The following is a 22,209-nucleotide window of genomic DNA, read 5'->3' as shown; positions in this document are numbered from 1 at the left end:
AATAATGGCAAGTTGACAGTGCACACTACTGGGTAGGATTTCATTCCCCGCCCCCAAGAGCAGACTTGGAGGTGGTAGGGATGGTGGGAGGCATAAAATCAGGAGGCAGGGCCCGTTGCATTCCCAACTCCCTGCCGATTAAATCCGGGGAAGCGAAGGTCGAGGCAGCCAAGTTATGGGCACTTAAGTCTCTTTTCCCTCTGCTTCTGATACTTTATTAGTGGTAGATCGCCAGATACACCCTGGCTGCCTCCCTGCAGGCTTGAAGGGAAGTGACCTCCTGGTCAGACATCATGTGCCCTCGGAGGGCTCCCCCCACCAGCAGCAAGGGCTGTCTCTGCTGAAAGAGCTTACCGAACGCCACAACATCCCCTACCTCCCCTCACCAAGGTCTGCCTGAATTGCCCCAGCAAGCTGCCCCACTCACTTGTCTTTTGGGGCCTCCATCATGGCTGTGGCGACGTTGCCACCAGATTTTCAGCTGGTCAACAAGGGTCACCATTGAGGTCATTAAATTAATGTGTAAGTAACAATTTGTGGCAAGGAAGAGATACATGATGAATTGTAGATCATCACAAATTACAGCACAACTTGCTCATAAAATCATGTCCTTGCCATCAGTCTTCCCCTGAGTATCAAGAGATTGCTGATAATCACAAAGTAACCTTGTTGCAGACATTTAGGGTTGGTATTTCATGGGAAGAATTCCCCCCCCCACCCCGTTGGGGGTGAAGTGCAGGAGCGGGTCCAATTGGCATCCCCAATGGGGGGCGCCGCCATTTCACGTGGGTGGGCCGATTAAGGCCCGCCCAGCATGATGTCCACCAGGAAGCGCCATGCCCTCCCTGTGCGGGCAGGTGGCAATTCCCTCAGCCGGCAGTGTGCTCTTTCGCACATGCACACAAAAGAGCACACTGACCTCCCTGAGGCGAAGTGCTGCCTCAGGGAGATCAGCTCAGAAACAAAACTTTTAACGTAAATGCTTAAAAAATTTCCCTGACATGTCCCCTCATGTGACATTGACTTAAACTCAAACCTTTATTAAAAATTTCAAATCCCTCATGAAACTGCATCCCGCCCATGGATGAGGTTGAATGCTTTTTCTGAAGCTCGCCAGGGCTCCCGGCCTGCCGGCCAACCCTAAGGTTGGATGGGAAGGTCCATTAATTAGGTTAATGACTTTTCAAATGGCCTTGGTCCCCGCCGATCTGAAAATGGAGATGATGCGGGGCAACGTTGGGAGTTCCGCCTGACGTCATTCCATGTCATTTTATGCGTTGGTGAGCAGGCCCCACCCCCAACTCACAGACGTAAAGATCCTGCCCCATGTTGCAAGTACTCTGGTAAAGTGATATATGGTCCTAACTCAACTTTGGAGAACAGTTGAAACTCCGAAAGCTCATTACTGTAGCTAGTAAATTTTTCCTAGAGGTAGTTAAAAGTTGAAATGCTTACATTTTTTTTATTTCTCTTAATCCTATCATCCTTTGTCTCCCCTTGTTTCTCTTTCTTAATTTAATTGGATTCTAATTCACATTAATTCCTTCTCCATTATTCATTCTGTTTCTTTCTATGTCCTTTAAATTTAATTGGATAAGGAAATAGACCATTAGACCCAATATCCATCAGGGCCCAGATACACCATTGACCTAACCACACCATTAGCAATTTGCATTTCCACTATTTTGCGGCTCAAAAATAATACGGCCTGAAGAGAGGTTAAAAATCCAATTCATGTTATTCATTTCTACAGCAATTTCTGGGTTAATGTTTACACATACTTCTATTGTAATTTTGTATCTCTGTGGCAATCCACCATTGGCAATGTGAAAATGTTCATTTAGGTGATTTTCCAGAATTCACCTGTATTGGGAGGATGCACCACCTGCTCGATACCAGTAGAGCTAGGCCTTAACCATGTGTCTTGCAATCGGTGAGCTGCTGAAGTGCTTGACAAGTGTTGATGGGTAGTTTGCTGGTCCAAGGGGGTGGAAACTCTGATGATCCCATAGCAGTACTGAGCCAGAGAAAAATAATAAAGGAGGGTCCATTGCACTTTCTACATTACACAACATTAAGTACATTTTGAAATGTAGTCAATCAGCTGTAAAGTGGTTTGGGAAATCCTAAAGTCATAAAAGGCCCTATATAAATATAAGGCTTTCTTTTCTCTTTCGCTGAGCAGTCAGTTCATGTCGCAGTCTTTTGTGGGGTGTAGCGGAGTATTTCTGCTCCCTAAGCCCCCACAAAATTACATTTTTAGTTGTTGCTTTATGAGTAACCGCCAGTGGTACTTTTAAAGATCACTGGTTAGGACAGTCAAGCCCAAGTAGTAATAGGTGCAGCATACATGCATGATCCATCTATTTGTACTGAAAATTACAAGTAGAGTCCTTCAACCAGCATAGATACCTGATTTGTATAATCAAATAGGCCCCTGCCTATTTCAGTCAGGAACCCTGGTCACTGATTTGCGGGGATTGTCTGAGGTGGCTAAGGGCTGTTATTGTTCTGTTTACACTGTGTGTCACACCATTGTGTCAGGTTACGAGTGTTCCACAATTGTCTAATCATACTGCAGAGACCATTGAAAGGAAATATTTGTGTAAATATTCATGTTACTAAATTTATTGGGGTTACTTCTGTTCCACCAATATGTCTAGCAGCAAGAACCCATTGGCTTGTGGTTGAACCCAGCAGATGTGAGAACTATTACTGTGCTAACATTTGTTGTCAGCTGTCCCTCAATTTGAGGGTGACGTTTACTCAGGGTCACAGGTTTCTGCCATGGGTCTTCATATAATTGAACAGGCACATGTGACAGGATGTTCAATCAGGCATTGGGATTATGAGTGTAAGATTTGTTTCCTTTTCTTTCCTTCTCTGCCGTCACTTTGCCTCACCATTAAGACATGACAACTCGGGAAATGATACACAAGTAGAAAAGTTGTTGGACAATTTGTCACCATTCTGAATGATTGGTAGCAAGGCTCCTCTCAGTAATTAAGGTCAATGCTGTTGCGCTTCAAAGAGGCTTTCAGAATGTCTTTGAAGTGTTTCTTTGTCCTCCCTGGAACATGGACAATTTGAGAGTTGATTGGACAGGATCAGGCAGGGGAGGTGCTTTTCGGCCATGTCACTGATACTCAGTCCAGCTCTGGCTGCAGTGCTAACATAAAGGGGGAGCTTTCAGCTTCTGAGGTAGGCAGTGGGGGCAATGGATGGATTATATATGCTGTCAGGTTTTGCTTTCTGTTAAAGTCCATATGAGAAATTGCAGTTCCTTCCAGACAGAACAGGACTTAGGTTCCATCACGTGGCTATTTCCTTTGGTTGAGACGCCTGCTTTAATCAGACTGGAACTGCTTGAATATATGCAAATCACTTAATTAGAACGCCCTGTGTAACTTTAATTGTCTACTGAACCAAGCGCCTGCCCGCTTTCCACCTGCAAAACACCCTGAAAGCCCTCCCAGCTGTACAACTTACCCAATTGCCAGCCTGGCAACTCCATGTTGCTTGATTTTTGGAAACCCAATATGTGAACTGCCTCTGGACACCCATTTTGGGAACAAAGCTAGCAAAGGGATGTTAATGAGGCCTGACCATTAACAAGGAGCTGGCCTCCACTGCAGCTCTTGGGCAGGTGACCATCGAATCCTGCCATCTTCCTGCCCAGGGGTGAAAATTCCCCATTTGGGGAATGGAAAATCTAAGCAGGATGTGCAGCAGGTGGTTAATGTGATGCTGCCAGGTTTACGTTCCTGTCAAAGTTGAAAAATTATGATGTTGACCAATAATGGATGGTTGGCAATATGTGGACTATCCAGAGTATTCCATTGATCATTAGCTAGAAACAATGTAGTTGAATCTAATTGATAGAGTCAGGGAAGAGACAGCTATGTTTTGTAACCTTTGCATCACACAGGCAGATCCAAATAGTCAAGTCTGTAATGAGGCTCACTAGAAAATGAAATATCATTAATCTAACTAAGGGTCATCCTGATTTCTATGTCTAATCAAAAACATTGGCCCAGATACTTATGGGGAGGGTGCTGGTGAGGTTAAAAAAAAAAGGTCAAGAACCCGGCAAGGCCAGGAATGCAGAGGTCCTCCACAAATTTAACAGCAGGATGCCATTGGGCAGGAAATATCAGCAGTGGCAAAACACAGCCGGGGTTCTTGGGGATGGTCATTTACAGTCAGGTGTCTGGAGAGGCCCAGCAACTGGGAGGATTGAGGGGAGGCCTACAAAGTGTGCAGAAATAGGCAATGTCCTTGTGGAGCTGAGGATTCCCGTCTCACTTTCACTGCTGGATTTCCCAACCCCTGAGAAATCTGTGCAGCAACAATCAATTTTAAATCAGTCTCCCAGTTGCATCGTGGGAGTTCAATTTAACTATGTGAATTAGTGTCCCACTCCATGCTCACACTTGGACATTCTGATGCACAATACATGAAAAAGATCTAATGCACACCTCGACCCTCTCCTTGTGGAGGTTAATATCAAGGCCATTATCTTATTAGATTTATTTTCAACTATGCATAAGCTGAAGGACTGTTTTACATGCTAGGCTTCCGTAATAAGGAAAGCAATCTGTTAGTGGTATATCCAAGAAGTGTGAAGTGTTCTCCTATTTTTTTTCCCAGAAGAATTTCAGTGTACAAATAGACAGAGGGATGTACATGGGAAAAAGAGAAACCAGGCTTTCTTCACTAAGGGATACCTGAAGTGAATAGCATGCTGGAGATGTTGGCAAGGTTCATTGTAAGCAATGACAGGAAGAACAATATTCTATCATAGGGTTTATAGAAAAAAAATTAAAAGCTTGGTGGTACATTCACCAACCTGTGAAAAGAGCAAAACTATACATAACAATACTAAAAAACATTCAAATGGGCAACAGCTCTGACTGGTAGGTACTAATCAAGTAGGTTTTCCTGGTTATTCTTTATCAGTTTTTGGAGTTCTCTCAATAGAGAAGGCTGACACATGCTGGAGTATGGACAGATAGATGTCTAACATCCTCTATTACATTGCCCTAGCGATCATCATTCACATACAAGTGTGAGTATCAGCAGCCGATTGCACTGTGGAGGCGTTACCAGCCCACCCTTCTGCAAGACCCACAAGCAAAAACTTTCCAGCACAGATCACCCATTGGCATTTAGGAGTGGAAAACTTTCTGTGGTTATAGTGGCAACTGTTGATCTTTGCTAAATTAGCTATCTATCACATTGGCAGTAATTGGAGTCCATTGAAGTTTTTTTATAGGCCACAAAATGATGACCTGCTTTTTTTTTGAAGAGCTTATAAATGTTCAGCAGTCCAATTTATTTAAAGTAGATTCTAAGGAACATTATACCTTCCATCATGCTGAGCCTTAGCAGAAAGAGGAGCTGCCAGATTTATTTTCTGTGGTGTAATAGAGCCTTTCACTGCAATACTAGGCCACTCAGGAGAAAATGTATTCTGTGGCATAGGAGTGGAAGGAATGGGTATATTATTCCATTGGAGTGTGTTTAAGATCTGAAAAACATCACTCCATTTGAGCGTTCATTTCAAACAGTGCGAATTGTTGGGATGGTGTTGGTTACACAATGTGTCTGTTAAAGGAGTCTTCATAGTCTTCTATATGTTAGCAGCAAGTCTTTATTAACTATTTGTAACTATATACATATATACAGTAAAGGGTACAGGCAAGGAGCTATCTCCATGTCTAGGTCTTAACATGTTACTGTTCAACATGACACTGACCCAAGTCTGCATCATGTGCCTTATTACATCACTGTGTGGGTGGTACTGTACTTAGTCCCACATTAACCATGTATGTGCCAGACTACACCTCCCCCAAGGCTTTATCCCATGGATATAGAGTTACACTAGTTTACTTCATGTCTTACATTGTTATTAGCCTTACATATTTATATTGTTACTACTGTCTTAATGCTATTCCAACACTGATCTTTCCTGAGGGCGCTTTGCACTGCAATGCTGGCAAGGTTGTTCTGCTGGGCTGTTCAGGAATTGTTTTTCTGATTGGATTTTCCCTGCATATTTGTGACCCGATAAGCTGGACTGTGAGTTCTCTTCTGACCCATGTTGTATTCTTTCCCCTTTTGATTGTTCTGTGTTGCTCCCATGGCTGGATTGCCTTCTCTAGGGTAAAATCATCTTTAGCTTGTAGGAGGTCAAAGAATGAATCATCTGCAACACCCACCATGACTGTCTCTGATGAGTTCAGTCTTTAAAACTCCATATTCACACCCTTCTGCCATCCTGTAGGAATCATTTATGAAGGAATCAACAGGTTTCCCAGATAGTTGAACCCTCTTATTGAATTCAGTTCTGTCCAACATTTGGATTGCAAGTTGAAATAAATGTCAAAGGATTTTAAAAGCTCATCAAATTTGGCAGATGACTCATTCAGTGTGATGGGCAGAAATCGGCTTCATACCGATGTGAAATCGTAACGGGATCATCCAATGGTGCTCGCCATGGCTGTATGCAAATCGCATTGGAGGCCAGCGTGAACCCAATTTACATCCTGGTAACAGGATGCAAAGTAAGGCCTGATTGGAATTGTCCCCTTATGCCTGATTTACCATCTCACCGGCGGGAAAGCACATAGGTCTAGAACACATCTGGACAAGTGTGATATCCCTCGGGACCTACCGTTAGGGCCTTGCTCAGATTGCCGACACCCCAAGGAGAAGAAATTACTGAAACCCTACAGCTACCGGACCCTGGAGGAACATGTGCATCGCATGCTAGGTGGATCCTCACGGACATGGCTCTGCCGGGAAGCAGCTCTCACAAGGTGGAAGGTCCCTGTTGATGCTTCAGGTCTGTTTCAGAACATCACCGTCTTGGCCTTGGGCTGTAATGGATGATCGGCGAAGTGGGGGGAAGAGGAAGGTCCAGCTGTGAGTGGGAGAGGAAGGAGTACCAGTTGGGAGTGGGAGAGGAAAGTCTAGCTTTGAATGGGAGAGGAACATGTATGGAGCGGGGAGATGGGGTTGGGGGTGAAGTTGGGAGGTTGGGGGGGGTGCGGGGGGTACTAAGCTGTCATGGGGGGTGAGGTTGCGGGTGGGGAAGTAGATGTGAGGGGAGAGGAAGATGTCAGGGATGAAGTTTGGAGTGGGGAAGTGGTCTTGGGGGAGGAGGGAGTTCGAAGAGCGGAAAGTGTCTGGGGGTAGGAGGGGGTAAGGGCGGAGGAGGGACTAAGGGGGGAGGGGACGTCCAGGTGAATGTGCAAGAGAGGGGGGAGGTCTGTGGAGCCCTCATAGCTGCTAGATTTGTGAATGACAATGACATGCAGTGAGGAGATGCCATGGATCTTCACATCGCATTTATGAATGTTTGACTCCAGTCTGGCTTAAGGCAGTGTACATGCGCTCTGTGATAATGCTCCAGTCACGGAGATGCAGTGGAGGCCCTGACAGTCGCTCGATTGCAGGTGGATGATGATGACATGCAGTGAGGACAGTTCATAGATCTTCACATAGCCTCTGAGAATGTCTGACTCTTCCCTGTCCAAGGGCTGCTCGCTTGCACTCTGTGATCAGGGTTATATGAACATACGAATTCGGAGCAGGAGTAGGCCACTCGGCCGCACAAGCCTGCTTTGCCATTCAATAAGATCATGGCTGATCTGAATGTAACCTCAACCCCACACTCCTGCTGACCCCCAGTAGCCTTTCACCCCCTCGTTAATCAAGAATCTATCTAGCTCTGCCTTAAAAATATTCAAAGACTCTGCTTCCATCCCTTTTTGAGGAAGAGGGTTCCAAAGACTCACAACCTTCTGAGAGAAAAAAATTCTCCTCATCTCAGCCTTTAATGAGCAACCCCATATTTTTTAAACAGTGACTCCTAGTTCTCATTCTCCCACAAGTGGAAACATCCTCTCCACATCCACCTTGTCAAGACCCGTCAGGATCTTAAAGGTTTGAATTAAGTCCCTCTTACTCTTCTAAATTCCAATGGCTACAAGCCTAATCTGTCCGGCCTTTTCTAATAAGACAACCTGCCCATTCCTGGTACTAGTCTAGTAAACCTTCTCTGAACTGCTTCTAAAGCATTTACATCTTTCTTTAAATAAAAAGACAAGTACAAATGCTCCAGATGTGGTCTCACCAATGCCCTTTAGCACGACCTCCCTACTTTTGTAATCAATTCCCCTCACAATAAATGATAATGTTCTATTAGCTTTCCTATTTACCTATTGTACCTACATACTAGGTACAATACTACATACTAGTGATTCATGCACTAGGACACCCAGATCCCTCTGAATCTCACAGCTCTGCAATCTTTCACCATTTAGATAATAAGCTTCCCTTTTATTCTTCCTACCAAAATGAATGATTTCACATTTGCCCACATTATACTCCATTTGCGAGATCTTTGCCCACTCACTTAACCTATCTATGTCACTTTGTAGCCTCCTTACATCCTCTTCACAATTTGCTTTCCTACCTTGTGTCATCAGCAAATTTAGCAACCATTCCTTCTGTCTCTTCATCCAAGTCACTTATGTAAATTGTAAAAAGTTGAGGGCCCAGCACTGATCCTGTGGCACACCACTCATCCCATCCTGCCAACCAGAAAAGACTCATTTATGCCAACTCTCTGCTTCCTGTTAGCTAGCCAATCTTCTATCCATGTCAATATGTTATCCTCTACACCATGAGCTTTTATTTTGATGTGGCACCTTATCAAATGCCTTCTGGAAATCTAAGTACAGTACACCGACTGGTTCCCCTTTATCCACAGCACATGTGAATCCTTCAAAGAACTCCAATAAATTGGTTAAACATGATTTCCCTTTCACAAAACCATGTTGACTCTGCCTGATTGCCTTGAATTTTTCTAAGTGTGCTGCTATAACATCTTTAATTATAGCTTCTAACAGTTTCCCTATTGCAGATGTTATGCTAACTGACCTATAGTTTCCTGCTTTCTGTCTCCCTCCCTTTTTGAATAAAGAGTTATATTTGCTATTTTCTAATATAATGGAACCTTCCCCGACTCTAGGGAATTTTGCAAAATTAAAACCGGTGCATCAACTATCTCACTAGCCACTTCTTTCAAGACCTTAGGGTGAAGTCCATCCGGACCTGGAGATTTGTCAGCCTGTAGCCCCAACAATTTGCTCAATACCACTTCCTTGGTAATATTCCCGAGTTCCTCCCTCCCTTCCATTTTCTGATTTACAGCTATTTCTGGGATGTTACTTGTGTCCTCTATAGTGAAGACTGAAGCAAAATACCTGTTTAATTCATCCACCATCTCCCTACTTACCATTATCAATTCCCCAGGCACACTTTTTACAGGACCAATGCTCACTTTGTTAACTCTTATTTAAATATCTATAGAAACTCTTACTATCTGTTTTTATATTACTAGCTAGCTTTTTCTCATACTCTATCTTTTCCCTCCTTATTAATCTTTTTGTCATTCTCTACTGTTCTTTATATTCTTTCCAATCTTTTGATCTGCCACCCGTCTTTGCGTAATTATATGGTTTTTAAGTCTGATACCGTCTTTAACTTTTTTAGTTAACCATGAATGGTGAGCCCTCTCCTTGGAATGTTTTTTTTCTCATTGTAATGCATATATTCTGTGTATTCTGAAATAGCCCTTTAAATGCCTGCCACTGAACTTCTATTGACATATCCCTTACCCTCATTTTCCAGTTCACTTTAGCTAGCTCTGCTTTCATGTCCTCATAATTGCCCTTATTTAAGTTTAAAATACTACTCTTGAATGCACTCATTTCTCCCTCAAACTGAATGTAAAATTCAATCATATATGATCGTTGCTATCTAGGGATGCCTTCACTGTGAGGTTATCAATTAATCCTATCTCATTGATCTATACCAGGTCTAGTATAGCCTGCTCTCTGGTTGGCTCCAGAATGTGCTGTTCTAAGAAACTATCCTGAAAACATCCTATGAACTCCTCACCTATGCTACCTGTGCCCATCTGATTTTTCCAATCTATATGTAAACTAAAATCCTCCCATGGTTATTGCTGTACCATTCTGGAAAGCCCCCATTATCTCTTCTTTTATCCTCTGTCGACTGTGTAGTTACAATTAGGGGGCCTGTATACCACTCCCACAAGTGACTTCTTGCCTTTAGCATGTCATATCATGGAGACGCACCTGATCCTTTGTCCACCTTCAGCACCTGAGCCCTTCAGGAGCACAACATCACCGGTCACAGATGCTCAAGAGGTGGGGGCCAGCCGCACCTTAAAGGTGCTGAGAGCACACAGAGAGAATGATGGAACTCTGTGATGCCTGCCCATGACATTCTGGCAGCAATGACAAGCATCGTCGATGTGCAGGCTGCTGTAATATGTCCAGGGAGTGAAGATGGACCATCACTTTAGTCTGAAGGCTGCACAGAGCACTGGGAAGAGGCCCTGGACTGAGACCCCTGCCTTTATCTTGTGCAGAAAGATTTCACATCTGAGCGACACAAATGCTGCTCATCAAAACGAGGAGCCATAGGCAGGGAGACACTCTTGGGAGTTTATTGACAATAATGAACAGTGTGTACACGTGATTAATGCCCGTGCCCAGCTTGGCCTAAATAGCCAAGTGGTTATGGTACTGGGTTTGTAAACCCAAGATCAAGAGTTCAAATCTCACAATGGCAAACCATGAAACAATGTAACTTCATCTGAAACAGATAGAAACATGTTTGTATTGGGCTTGGCCTAAATAGCCAAGTGGTTATGTTATGGGGTTTGTAACCCCAAGATCAAGAGTTCAAATCTCACAGTGGCAAACAATGTAACTTCATCTGAAACAGATGGAAACGGGATTGTACTCGAAAGAGTTACAATAAACCTTACCAGCTAAAAATAAAAAATAAAACTATTAAGCTTGGCCTAAATAGCCAAGTGGTTATGGTACTGGGTTTATAACCCTAAGATCAAAAGTTCAAATCTCACAATGGCAAACTATGAAACAATGTAACTTCATCTGAAACAGATGGAAACGGGTTTGTACTCGAAAGAGTTACTGACTATTTAACAGCTGTTTGGGGAATTAGCTCAAATGGTAGAGTGCTCGCTTAGCATGCGAGAGGTAGTGGGATCGATGCCCACATTCTCCACTTTGGCGTTGTCATGAGGGAAGGGCTTGAGATGCAGCAGTTTCTTTAGCTCAGTTGGGAGAGCGTTAGACTGAAGATCTAAAGGTCCCTGGTTCAATTCCGGGTTTCAGCAATAAGCTTCAAATCCAGTTGTCTGGATGAGCTGCTTGCTACGTGAGTTTGCGATTGCTTTAAAGCTTGGCCTAAATAGCCAAGTGGTTATGGTACTGGGTTTGTAACCCTAAGATCAAGAGTTCAAATCTCACAATGGCAAACTATGAAACAATGTAACTTCATCTGAAACAGATGGAAACAGGTTTACTCAAAAGAGTATCAAGAGTTCAAATCTCACAATGACAAACTATGAAACAATGTAATTTCATCTGAAACAGATGGAAACGGGTTTGTACTCGAAAGAGTTACATCTTCTTAACTTTCCTAGCCCTGCCACAGTGGAGGTGGAGGCAGCCTGCTGACTGCTACACACTGTTGTCTGTGATGACCTTGATGGGCGTCCTCTGGAGGGCTGAGACCTGGAGGGCCCCGGCCTGCTTTCAGGGCCCTGCCGTATGGCAGTGGCACCCTCATCGGCCTGTTGAGCTGGAGCTGCTGATGTCACAAGAAGAGGGGATTCGGATGGGCTGGATTCTCCTGGAGTCACCTGCATGTATGGCCCTGAGGGATACACCTGCTGATCCTCCTCCCTATGGATGCCCAAGGGCCCTTCACTGACTCCTTGAGGAGAATGGGTAGCTGGTGTGGTGAAGCTGTGAGGTGATGGCGTAGCGGGTGAATGAGCACCTGCTTACCATGGAAGCAGTGTATTTCCCAGGAATGCATAATTAATGCTGCAGGTGTGGAACGATATAGTGTGAGAATCCGCCATTGTGGCTGGCGGGAAAAACGTCATTTTACCTGCCCACTATCACCCTTAGTGAAAATCTGGGACAATTCTGCCCAAAGACCCATGTTATCAGATAAGTTGGCAGGTGTAGAAAATTCTCCAGACTGTATTAAACTGTAGTATTCATAATTCAACATTCCATACAGTGCAACACACTTTGCAGTTACTTATTTGCAAATCCATCTGCCTAGAGATGTATAATCTTCTTCTAATACTCGATGTAGTCCAAAATATCCTGTCAGATCTTCGGTCTAAGTCATTTGTATGGAGCAGCAATTGCTCTTTATTGTATCAAAGGTGAATTTGCTACATTCATATCAATGGATGCGATCTAACTTTGCACAGGGCTCATGTATACATCAGTTGAGTTAGTAGCTGAACCATTACATTTTGTTCCCATTAATGAAGTGGACTAAAACATGCTCATTGTTAGGCATCTGCTTAGTAAATTGAAATGTGCTGTAATCAATCAATTGTCCATTGATTCATACATAATACAGAAACAACTTGACCTTCTGTCCATTGAAATTAAATACAACTGTGAACCCAAGATACAATTTTGTATGCCACTCCTTATTAGTTCACTAGCCAAGTAAACCCGAATTGCACACCTTTACATACACTAGTTAATTGATGCTCACTATCAATAACAGAGAGACCTACATAAGAAGAAACTGTGATTATTTATTGCAACAGGAGGCAGAGCACTAAATCCTTGCGTGCTCTCACAAACACCTCCAGCTCTAGACAGCAGTAGCCTACGTTGTACAGTGATTGGTCAGTACTGTCACATGGTTAGTCCACTCGCATTCTCCTAAAGGTACATGGTACTCCACTTTACCACATCCCTATTCCTTTACTTAAAAAATACAGTTAATAGACTTAATAACGTGAGCTATTTACAAATCTAATCTCTAAGGAGGCTTTCTCGGACGTGTTGAGTGCCGCAGTTCAACAACTGTGGCTGGTTTTACCAGGACCTCCTTTTCAAGGTACAGTTGTCCACTAGGTTCCTCAGTGGATGATTTCACCATCTTCTGGATGTGGCCATGTTCACTCTTGCTGCCCCTCCCCTCCAAACTGAAACAGGTAAAGGGCAACAAGCGCAAAGCAACACAGAGCTAAAAAAAAGTTGTTTTTCTTTTTGAGGATGGTCAATAATTCCTCTTTTTCTTCCTGCATGTTCTTTTCTTGGTAGCATTGATCCATATCTTGGTCTTCTCTTTAATTTCCTTATTGGCTGGACTAGACTCAGGCGCAAGCTGAATGTGAGTGAGCTCAATAGTTGGGTTTTCTGACACTTTTCTGAGAACACAGGGCCTTCTAGTTTTAAAACTTCAGGGCTTTCACGCAGCTGCTGCTTCAGCTCTTTCAATTATTTCCTATTCTCACTAATTGTTTCCTGGAGAATCAAATATTGTTGCCCCTTCTCAGTTAATTCGTTCTTTAACTCAGTTAGAGACAACTTTAACTCTTCCTTTTCTTCTTCATATCTTTTCAGTGGCACAAATTGGGAGCTGATTGAATTTTGTAGCGCACAAAAGTCCTTTACTAGGTTTTCCTTTTCTTTTTGAAGGATGCTGACTTCAGCTTGAACTCTGTCCCGGTGTAACACTTCCAAGGGCTTTTCCTGTTGGGTCTTCCTGCATTCATTTTTCCTGTAGTAATGCTTCTGGTTTCCAATTGGGAACTTGGCGGGGCCTCAAGGTTTATCTCTCCCAGCTGGTTCCTTCCGAGGAGACTTAGTCCCTGCCTGACATTACAAATAGGGGTAATTTTGCATACTGTTCCTCATACTGCACCTTAACTTGACATATCCCTCTTGGTCTTATTTCTTCATCTGTGTACATTTTCAGTTTAGTGTCCAAAACTTTCAATCTTAAAGGATGAGCTCCTTTATTGAACTATCTGAATATATTTTCTCCAATGACAGAATCGACCCTCCAGTTTCAACTTCCATCTTAATGGGTTGTCCATTAACTATAATTACTACTTGGATTGGCTTGGTTCTACCCACTTTCAGGTTATATAATGAATGGATGTCTGATCCTATTTCTTCTAGTTCTTCCATGAGACATATTTTACGATTTCTCCCTTTGTCTTTAAGATGCTGTCTCAGCCTATCTCTGCAATGCTGCATTATGTGACCAAAGCGGTGGCAGAGAAAGCATTCAACTTGTTTGAGTTGTCGATTGCCCACTGGATGCCTGGATGCATTTCTCTCATTCATTTTGTGGGTTTTCACTGTAGTACCGCTGTTTTTTACTGATCTGTACATAGGGGGCATTTCCCGCCTTTCTGTGAGGTCCAATGGTTTTGCACCTTTTGTTGCCCATCTGTCCCGCCCTGTCAGATGGACGGCGCCATTTTGTGCATCTCTTATAGCTTCCGAATTTCCAACAGCACTCTCCATGTCTGTGGCTAGTCCTAATAACTTGTTGAAGTTTAGATTTGCTTCGGCTAGCAAACGCCTTTGGATAGCATCATTGCCAATCCCGCATATCAGTCACACTCTCAACATATCACGAATGGATATTCGGAATTCGCAATGTTCTGATAATACCTTTAAAATGGCAACATAGTCAGCTATTGTCTCCCTTGGAAGCCTATTCTTTGAATTGAACTTGAAGCACTGCATAACGACAGAGGGCTGTGGTCTCGAGTGGTTTTGTACAATTTTTATTAAATGGTCAAAAGTCTTCAAGTCAGGGATGTTAAGTGATGTGAGACTGTGGATCAGCCCATATGTTTCACTCCCGCATGTGGACAACAGAATCGCCCTCTTGTTTTCCTCCCTGCAATGTCATTAGCGGTAAAAAAGAACGTTAGGTGTTTGACATACTGAGACCAGCCATCTGAAATGAGGTCAAATGGATCGACATGCTTGAACTGCGGCAGCGTGAGTGACTGCAAGGAGACTGCACTTCTGATGGCTTCCCAGTTAATGATGAATTCGGGTGTTTGGATTACCGCGGCTTTCTTGACTGCTGTCGATCAATTCGTGTTTTGCCTTCTGCAGAATTGCCCCCTCTCTGGGGTCTCTTATAATTTTTTGTCCATAGCCATTTTTCTTGCATGTACCTCTTTAAATGTATTGCCGCTTTAAGAGCAATCACCGTTTTTTTTCTCAACTCCTTCTCTGCAGCTATTGGTTTTTCTGTGCAATGGTTCACACTCGTTTTGAGATTTGACGGGATCCCCATGATTGCGATTCTGCAGGGTTTTTTCTTTTCTCTTTGTAAAATTTAAAACTGAAGTACTGCTTTCTGCTCTGATTGCTGTCTATTTTACAACTTAAGTACAGATTCTCTTTTTGACACTTTTCTCACCTCTCTTGTGGATTCTCACTCAGGGTGCTTTTTTTTTGCTAATCCTATCCTCGTCGCCAGTTTTACATCTTGCATCTATGAGTTCACTAGCCAAGTGAACTCAGATTGCACACCTTCATATACACTTCTTAGCTGATGCTCATAAACAATAACGGAGAGAGACCGACATAAGGATAAACCGTGATTGTTTATTGCAACAGAAGGCAGAACAGTAAATCCTTGCATGCTCCCACAACCACCTCCAGCTCTGGACTCACAGCTAACCAGTAGCCCGCGCTTTACAGTGATTGATCAGTCCTATCACGTGGTTACTCAACTTGCATTCTCTTAAAGGTACATGGTACTCCACTTTACCACACACTCCTTATTAAGAATGTTGGAGTGCAAGATTATTCCTCGTGTTCTATTTGTATATATCTACCCTGAGAAAATACAATTGGAAATTTTAACAAGCTAGTGCTTCAGGCTACCAGTGATGCTAAACTGACATTGGTAACAAATTGAATGACATCTTGACCTGCTGCCTACTTATTGTGGTTTATTTGTTGCATATAAGTTACCAAAGTTGATGTTATAATAGACCCAGACTAAGGTTACAAATAAGCCAAGAAAATACCTTTCCTTGGAATCCATAAATACATCAGGTGCTTCACTGGAATACTACTCTGATATTCTGGGAAGAAGTGAGGCATAACTGCATGGTTGCCATGGGAAAATCCTCAAGACTATTAGGTGGGATGCTGTTAATTTTGGCCCAAAGTGAGTGAAATTCAGCATCAGTGGGGATGCAAAACTGCCTTCAATAGAAAGGAAATTCAGGTCAGCAACCAATTCTTTATCACCTATTCTGCACCCCCACCAAATTTGAATTTCACCAACAGAAAGTACAAAGTTCATTAGGAATATCATCATAGCTTACAAATTGGATTATTTAGTGAAATAACTATTGAATGCAGAAGATAAACACAATAAACACAACTATCTATTTGACACGGCAGTCAGTAATTTCAGAATCTGCTTATCCATGGTTGCAGTTGAAAATTGGCACCATTCTCAGTTATGACCTCAGAGGGTCTATTTTAAGCCATGAGAACACTAGAAACTGCAATGTTCACATGGCTGATATATACAGAATTTATACAAACTGTGGATAGAAAATGCTAATGTGCATCAGATCTCCTAATGAATTAGATTTTAGAATCAATGAAAATGAACAAACTGCACTATTGGATAAATTTTCTGAGGCTCCACTAGTGCTGCAGAGCTCCTTCAATGAGGGGCATGGGTTATGAAATGAGCTGTATAACATTCATTTAATGGCTGGAAAATTGCAGGTACCATACACTCAAATTTCTGCTATGCTCTCAATGTATGAAGTCCTGCACAGAAAGCACTAAGATGAAAATTTATTGCATTGTATACCTGCTGTGGGAACAATCTCAAAATGATGGCAATCAAATGGTTATTGAAAATATACTGAAATTATGCATTCTTTGGAACACAGGTGACAAATCCACCCCAGAAAGACAAGCGCATGCATAAAAATATAATACCTGACAAAGTTAACATGGACATCAGAAGGCTAGGGTGAAAAGGATTAATGATCCAAAGTCAGTGACTCAAAGGAAACTGGGATATAATAAACAAACAATAGATCTAGGGTATCAGAGAAGCACAGATGTGTCTAATCATATCTTAACATGCGTGCAGTACATTATCATTAAGTCCTTTAACCTGCATAACTGGGAAGAAAGTGCATTCCCAAAGTCTCAAGAGTTTAATAAGGAGACAAGATTATAATGATTTTACACATAGTCCATCCATTGCGTTCTGCCCCGGGGCAGCTCCTAACTTAAAAAAGATTTGCATTTATATAGCGTATTTTACAGCCATATCACTTATAAATACTTTACAACCAATGAAGTATTTTTGAAGACCAAAAACAAAAATACCTGGAAAAACTCATCAGGTCTGACAGCGCCTGCGGAGAGGGATACGGTTGATGTTTCGAGTCCGTATGACCCTTCATTAGAACTAAAAAATATAGAAATGAGATGAAATATAAGCTGGTAGAGGGGGTTGGGTGGGACAGGTAGAGCTCGATAGGTGGAGGCCGAGAAGAGACTGCCAAAGATGTCACAGACAAAAGGACAAAGGGGTGTTGACAATGGTGATATGATCTAAAGGATATGCTAAAGGACATTAAGGGTAGCAAGCAGGACAAGCTAGTGGCAGATGGGCCTGGTGGGGGTGGGGTGGGGGGAAGGGATCGAAATGGGCTAAAAGGTGGAGATGAAAAATTGATCGAAATAAATTTAAAAATAGGTGAAAAGAAAATTATATTTGCGAAAAAAAAATTATTGGAGAAAGGGGGATCGGAAAGGGGACGGGGATGAAGGAGAGAGATTATGATCTGAAATTGTTGAACTCAATATTAAGTCCGGAAGACTGTAAAGTGCCTAGTTGGCGTTGAGCTTCACTGGAACATTGCAACAGGCCAAGGATGGACATGTGGGCATGAGAGCAGGGTGGTGGGCTGAAATGGCAAGCGACAGGGAGGTCTGGGTCATGCTTGCGGACAGACCGAAGATGTTCCGCAAAGTGGTCACCCAGTCTGCGTTTGGTCTCTCCAATGTAGAGGATGCCGCATTGGGAGCAACGAATGCAGTAGACACTTATAAAGTAGAAAACACACCAGCCAATTTATGCAGAGAAAGCTGTCATAAAAAGCAATGTTATAATGACCAGATAATCTCTATTTTTTGGGATGTTGATTGAGGGATAAACATTGGCTAGGACAATAGGGCCAACTTCCCTGCTCTTATTCAAGCTAGTGGCATAGGATCTTTTACATCCACCTGAGAGGGTATACGGGGCCTCGGTTTAACATCTTATCCAAAAGACGGCACAACTGACAGTGCAGTACTCCCTCGGTACTGTCCTGGAGTGTCAACCTGGATTTTTGTGCTGATTGAGTCCTGGGAACTTGAACCTGGAACTTTGTGACTCGAGTTGAGAATGCTACCATCTGAATCATATCTGGCACACAAGATTTTTCAGCCACCTACTGGGGAACAGTAGTTTTCTTATGGTTTTTAACCTCTAAGTACCTTTTCCTGCGTGGGCTACAACCAAATCTAAAGAGTCCTAATTACCCTTTATGATGGTGAGGTGGAGGGGGGAAGGAGTCAGTGGGCAGTTGGGAGTTCTTACGTCTATTGGGTGCAAGTACCTGTACCCTCACTGAATGTCAACAGTATTCAGAACTGGCAGTGGGGTTGTCTGACTCCAAAGTGGGAGTATTGTCATTGAGTCAGTAGCTGCTATTTCTGAATGTGAACATTCTGCTGGATGTCAACTCAATATTTAGAGATTCATGTATTAGTTTCTGCTTGTTGGATTGTTTGGCGTGGGGCTTGAACCTTTGAACTTCTGATTTAATGTCCAGAATGCTATGACAAAACCAAAGATTCACTCCCCTAGAATTCATAAAAGCATAATTGCAACATTTACCTTATTCAAATTGCTATCAGATACAAGATTAGCCGCACGTCGGGAACTTCATTTTAATACATCTGCTTATCATTATAAGTCCTGCTTGCCGGAGTCATCCCCCTGTCAAGTTGGATCATCTGGGCGCATCAGCGTGATTGCACAACGATGTGTTTCACAACTGAACATAAGCGACATGCACTTGGCGAGCTGCATTTAACTCGGGACTTTGAGGCTTGTTTGTCTACCCTGCTTTGGGCAGTACTCGCCATCATCAGTGACAGGCTTCGCAGGCAGCATCACATCACTTTTAGGGGGGCTCATGGGCAGGTCTCTACTTGCAATACCAGCCATGAGGCAGGGGTGACTTTTTAATGGCTGCAGGGCTAGGGTTTGCTTGAGGAACGGGGAGAAGTGGCCTCAAGCAAGGGAAGAAGCTGTAGGGCCAGGGTATTACAGGGGAAGGGGGTATCTCAGGGTGTGTGTGGGGATACATGCTGATCTTTGCAAGTGGCCTCTAGATGGTGAGGACTGAGGAGGCAGTCTCCAGAGGAGTTGAGGCCAGATGGAGATGTGAGGGTGTGTGAGAGTCATTGTTGATGTCCCTTGAGCTAGCAATCAGTGAGATGCCTGTGAATGTGTGATGGTCTTGTTTGTGAATTTAGAGTGATGAGATGGTTGCCTTACCCTGGTGGCATTCATCCTCTTTCTGCACTGGATGGCAAACCTCTTCTGTGCAGCATTGGCATTGACCACCACTGTCGCCACCTCCCAATTTGAGTGGTAAGATTGATGGGCCTCTTGCAGCTAGAGCCAGGATAGAGGACATGGCGGCAGGCTCCAACGGTGTCCAAAAGGTGTCCCAGGGATGCATCATTGAATCATAGGGCTGCAGTCTTCTTGCCTTTAGTAGCCATGTCTTCTGTGCAACAGTCCTGGGCTGGAGGCACTGAGAGGTGTGCATGCAGCTGCACTTTCAATCTGGCACCTGGCATGAGGAAGCAGTGAAATAATGGTGTGGCAGGTGAACTGAAGGTCATTCACCAGTGAAATGGCATAATTCCCAAGAATGCGTGATTAATGAGGCAGGATTGGGACAATACAGCAAGAAAAGCCGCCATTGTGGCCAGCGGGTACAACATTCTTTTTCCCGCCTGCCACTGTACTCAGTGCAAATCTGGGATGGTTCTGCCCTACATCAACATTCAAGATTGGATTGGATATGTTGTTGAAGCTAAAGTTGTTTGAGGGACATAGAAACAGGGCATAAGTAGCATTTGATCAATTGGAGGATAAATGTTGACACAGACTAGTTGGCTTAACTTGTTTCCATAATATAGGGTGGAATTTTATAGCTCCATTGAGGCGGGGGCAGGGCTAAAAAATGCAGCGAGCTGCTCAAAACTTCATTGACTTCAGAGGGATCAAAAGGTCCAGTCAGCTGGAGTGACTGTTAAATTGTACCCATAGCTCCTGCATATTTCTAACCATTTCTCCCAAATCCTCTGAAGGAGTATCTGCAGAATACTAGGACCAGAATGCAGTTCCTGTGTAGTGAGCTGGCTGTTATCCAGGGTACCAAAAACAACAATAACTTATATTTATATAAGCACCTTTAATGTAGCAAAACATCCCAAGGCACTTCATTGGTGCATTATCAACAAAGTTTGACACCGAGCCACATAAGGAGATATTAAGGCAGATGATGAAGAGATTAGTAAAGAGCATCTTAAAGGAGGAAAGAGAGGTAGAGAAGTTTCAGAAGAGAATCAGAAGTCAGGGCAGCTGAAGGCAAACTAACAATAGCGGAGGGCTCAAAATCGGGATGCACAAGAGCCCAGAATTGGAAGAACACAGATATCTCAGAGGGTTATAGGCTGGAGGAAGTTACAGAGATAGGCAGGAGTAAGTCCATGGAGGCATTTGAAAACAACTATGAGAATTTTAAAATTGAGTATTGCTTAACCTTGAGCCAATGCAAGTCAGTGAGCACACGGGTGATGGGTGATGGTGTGAGTTAGGACATGGGAAACAGATTTTTGAATGAGCGCAAGGTTTTGGAGGGTGGGAGATGGGAAGCCATCCAGGAGCGCATTGGAATAGTCTAGGGATAACAAGGGAGAGGGGTTTACATCAGCTAAGGTAAAGCAGGAATAGAGCTGGGTAGTGTTACAGAGGTGGGAATGGGCAGTCTTAGCAATGGTGTAGATATGTGGTCAGAAAGTCATCTCGTAGTCAAATACAACATCCAAATTGCAAACCCATCTGGTTCAGCCTTGGGCTGAGGGAGAGGAATGGAGATGTTGGCTAAGGAATAAAATTTATGGCAGGGACTGAAGACAATAGCTTTGGACTTCCCAATGTTTAGTTGGAGGAAATTTCTGCTCATCCAGTACTAGATGTCAGACAAGCAGTTTGACCATTTAGACGGATGGGGAGAAGTGGCAGTGAGGTAGAACTGTGCATCATCAACATACATGTAAAAACTATTGCCATATTTTCAGATGATGTTGGCAAGGGGCAGCACATACATGAGAAATAGAAGGGGGCCATGGTTAGATCCTTGGTGGACTCCCAAGGAAATGGTGTGGGAGCAGGAAGAGAAAACCATTGCAAATGATTCTCTGGCTATGTTTGGATAGATATGAATGGAACCAAACAAGTGCAGTACTGCCCAGCTGAGATATGGGAGGAACATGGTGTGGTCAATGGTGTCAAAGGCTGCAGACAGATCAAGAAGGAATAATTTACCACTCTCACAGCCATTGGTGCTTTGGCAGAGCAAAAACCTGACTTGAGGATTTTAAACATAGAGCTCTGGGAAAGGTGAGCATGGATATGAGAGGCGACACATTTTAACCTGCCAGATTGGTGGGTGACAGGTTAAAAGGCCAGAAGTGTTGGGAAGCAGGCAGGAACGGATGTCCTTCGCATTTAACCCGAGTGCATTGTTAGCACACGGGAAACCCCCCATGCGATGGGTGAGTCTGAGATTTAAGTATCTTAAATGGTAACTAAGTGCTGTTTTAATCCATATTCTCTGCCTTTAACTGGTCACAGAAGTTTTCTGGAGCTCGTCAGGCACAACAAGATGGAAGACAGCAGACATTGATGTGTCTGAGCAATTGACAGACAAGGATAGCTTTAAGACTGAGATGTGACAGCTGCTTCCTTGTCTAAGTAAAAGGTTTGTGCTCACAGAACTTGTACTGAGAATGTGCTTTCACTACTTTGAAGGGGATTTCCAAAACTCTGGATGTCATTTCTGTTACCCTAGAGATTTTTGCCCTTGATTTGCATTTCCAGCTGTAAACCTTCAGATCAGCTGCTTATGAGAGCTGCTTATGCAGCTCTACCTTGGACCTCTAATGA

The 22,209-nt window shown here is 43.3% G+C and overlaps 1 protein-coding gene and 2 non-coding genes across 4 annotated transcripts in view; all 3 read left to right on the top strand.

Annotated features, from left to right (window-relative positions):
• myom1b (myomesin 1b) overlaps positions 1-22,209 on the top strand; it is a 220,854-nt gene that overhangs the window by 175,651 nt on the left and 22,994 nt on the right. The window lies entirely within an intron of this gene.
• On the top strand, positions 11,061-11,133 carry trnaa-agc. Its single transcript has one exon. It is a non-coding gene; the product is annotated as a tRNA-Ala (tRNA).
• On the top strand, positions 11,170-11,245 carry trnaf-gaa. Its single transcript has one exon. It is a non-coding gene; the product is annotated as a tRNA-Phe (tRNA).

The sequence above is a fragment of the Carcharodon carcharias genome, chromosome 6, assembly GCF_017639515.1.
Source record: "Carcharodon carcharias isolate sCarCar2 chromosome 6, sCarCar2.pri, whole genome shotgun sequence".
Lineage (NCBI taxonomy): Eukaryota > Metazoa > Chordata > Chondrichthyes > Lamniformes > Lamnidae > Carcharodon > Carcharodon carcharias.
This window is presented reverse-complemented; position numbering and strand designations above follow the sequence as displayed.